A 3402-nucleotide genomic window follows, 5' to 3' on the forward strand; every position below is an offset into this window, starting at 1 on the left:
GGAGCTTTTGGTACCCAGTTGAGACTGAGTATAGCCTATCACCCCCAGACTGACGGACAGACTGAACGGACCATCCAGACCTTGGAGGACATGTTGAGGGCTTGCACTTTGGAGCAGGGTTCAGCATAGGATAGGTACTTGCCATTGGTGGAGTTTTCGTATAACAACAACTTTCATGCGAGCTTGGGCATGGCACCGTACGAGGCGTTGTACGGTAGAAGGTGTCTGACTCCTACCTGCTGGTCTGAGGTTGGAGACAAGGAGTTGTTTGGCTTGGACTTTGTCCAAGATACTACCCAGCAGATCCAGATGATCTGAGAGAAACTGAAGCAGGCGCAGAATCGCCAGAAGAGTTACTACAATGTCAAGCATCGTCCACTGGAGTTCAGTGAGGGTGAACACGTGTTTGTGAGACTTTCACCTGTCACTGGTGTTGGTCGGGCCCTCGGAGTGAGGAAGCTGAGCCCACAATTTATTGGGCCATATGATGAACCCTTAGTTCATCATGGTTTTTAGCAGGAATTAGGATCAAATTGTGTGATTAAATGATGAAAAACAAGGTTAATGTCCTAAGATGTCCTCAATTACAAGTTCAAGAGCTTTATTGGAAATTTGTATGATTCTTGTAGGAAAAGCAAGCTTGAAAGACAACTGGAGAAGGAAGAAGATTCTGGAGCTCAAGAGGAGAAAAATTGCCTAAGTGTTGAGCGCTAAAACGTCCACACTGAGCGTTTTAGCGCCCTGTTACAGAAAGAGGCCAAAACTTGCTGGTGATGAGCGCTAAAACGTCCACACAGAGCGTTTTAGCGCGCTGCTACACTAAGAGGATGGAAAATTGCTGGTCTTGGGCGCTAAAACGGCCTGCAATATGCGTTTTAGCGCCCTAAAGTGGAAAAAGATTCTGGTCTTCACCGCTAAAACGTCCAAATCAAACGTTTTAGCATTGGAGTCAGTTAAAGTTAGTTGAGCATTCACCAAGTTTGGACGCTAAAACGGTCATTCCTTAACGTTTTAGCGTTGAAATCAGTTAAAAGCAGTTGAGCATACGTAAAGCATGGACGCTAAAACGGCCACTTATGGACGTTTTAGCGCCCACATCAGTTTTCTTTTTTAATTGTAACACTATATAAGGCAAAGCCTTGACACTTAGAGAAAAGATCTTTTGGGGATCTGAACTCTCTCTCTCTCTCTTAAACTTAGTCTGACTTCTCTCTAAATTCTCTTAGTTTTTGTAATAGGATTTCCTTGTAATAGTTTGGAGATTGAAGACTTTCAACATGGAAATGAAGTTTGATTCTTCTTCTCTTATTTATTCCTTAGTCATGTCTGAGTAGAGTCTTTGTAGTCTGAATGCAATGGAACTCCATGATAATATTATGTTGATTTGATTAATATGATGAAGTATTTTTCATGTGCTGATTTGAGATTTTCTGAGTTAATTATTTCTATCAAAGAAGTAGTATAGAATAGGGATGTTTATATGACTTCTGTATTTGATAATCTCAACATCAGAATTCTAGTACTCAAGGGATTGATGCTAGAGTTCTGATGTAATCTTAAAACCTTAGTATTTCATGCATGTATTAAGAAAGAAATCACCAAGGGATTGGGGTTTCTGATTAATGTTTCTATCAGGGTAGTAAGGGATTACATCTTTATGATAAGTAAAAGGTTGATTAACATCACATGGAAAGGAATTCATCATATGATCAATTTTTATATGAGTTATCATGGAGGAAAGTTGTTTTCTGACTACTTGTTGTTTTTATTAATTCTTAATCCATATTTACTTTGTGTCAATTTACTCAAAATCAATTTTCTGGTGACAAATTATTCATGATTTTTACAAACTCTTATTTGATTCAAATTAGTTTTCTATGGTATATTGGTGTTTGAACACAATTCCTCGTGGGAACGATCTTTACTCATCATTTTATTACTTGTACGACTAGTGCACTTGCTAAACGTCCAACAAGTTTTTGGCGCCGTTGCCGGGGAACTTGTTTTTCAACACTAACTGATACTATAGAATTCTGAGATTGAATCCTTTTATTTTCAGTATTTTAGTTTATGTTAAATTTCTGGTGAATTTTGATTCTGGCACATGCGAGGTACACTTGATCCAAATTTGTTGTTGTATGATCCAGAATTAGAAAGGACATTGAGGAAGCACAAAAGGGCAGCCAGGCAAAGGAGACAGTTGCAAGAAATTGGTGAATCAAGTACGGTTAATCAGGAAGATATAATGGCAGAGAATCACAGACCACCACCACCACAGAGGACACTGGGAGAGTACATGACTCCTGCAGTGGTTCCTCCAATTGGGAGTGTTGTGCGCCCAACAGTGGAGCCCAACAACTTTGAATTGAAGCCTGCTTTGATACATTTGGTGCAGAAGGATCAGTTTGCTGGAACCAGTGCGGAGGACCCTTACTTGCACATAGAGAACTTCCTATTGTTGAGTGATACTGTGAAGATAAATGGTGTCAAAAGAGATGCAATTCTGTTGAGACTATTCACTCATTCACTGACGGATGATGCAAGGAGATGGCTGCAATCATTGCTACAAGGAAGTATAACAACTTGGAATGATTTGCAAACCAAGTTCTTGCAAAGTTTTTCTCAGCATCCAAGAGGGCCAAGTTGAAGGATGAAATTACAAGCTTTAAGCAGAAAGAGTCAGAATCTATTTATGAGGCTTGGGAGAGATTCAAGACTTTGTTGAGGAAATGTCCACAGCATGGAATTGAGGCATGGCAACAAGTAGCAATCTTCCTGCAAGGAATGACCACTAACACTAGAACCTTGGTGCATGCCACTGCTGGTGGATCATTGACTACCAAGACCCCTCAAGAAGCCTTGGATATCTTTGAGTCATTAGCATCTCAAGAATTTGATAATGCTCCAGTGGCTGACAGAAGGACAGGAATTATCAGGTTGGATGGGTATGATGCTTTGTTGGCAAGGAATGATCAACTGATGCAGACACAGAGACAACAGCAGCAACAATTAGATACCCTTATTAAGCAACTCTCTTCACAAAAGGTAGCTTCTGTGGAAACAAAGAGTGTATGTGCTATCTGTGGAAAGGGTCATGTGACAGAGGAGTGTGATTATGGGGGATCATCAGAACAAGCAGAGGTGAATGGAGTGTGGTATGATCAGAATAATCAAAGGAACTACAACAATCAGGGAAAGAATGTTTATATGCCACCATGGAAAAACAAGAATCAACACCCAGGATTCAGTTATAGTTCCAACCACCAATTGAATCCACCATTACATCCTCCACCACCACATATGAAGGAGCAGTCAAGTGATCCTGCTGCATGGGAGAAAGCGTTTGCTCAGTTATCTAAGACAACTCAGGATTATATTCAGGGTTCTACTTCATTCAGGGAA

At 40.4% G+C, this 3402-nt stretch overlaps 1 non-coding gene across 1 annotated transcript; it reads right to left on the reverse strand.

Annotated features, from left to right (window-relative positions):
• Positions 1–2640: 2640 nt before the first annotated feature.
• Positions 2641–2747, reverse strand: LOC133295726 (small nucleolar RNA R71). The gene has a single exon (XR_009749394.1). It is a non-coding gene; the product is annotated as a small nucleolar RNA R71 (small nucleolar RNA).
• Between the last annotated feature and the right edge of the window lie 655 nt (positions 2748–3402).

This window comes from Gastrolobium bilobum, unplaced genomic scaffold (assembly GCF_033153095.1).
Source record: "Gastrolobium bilobum isolate Gb01-03AN ecotype WA unplaced genomic scaffold, APGP_CSIRO_Gbil_v1 utg44197, whole genome shotgun sequence".
In the NCBI taxonomy this organism is placed as follows: Eukaryota; Viridiplantae; Streptophyta; class Magnoliopsida; order Fabales; family Fabaceae; genus Gastrolobium; species Gastrolobium bilobum.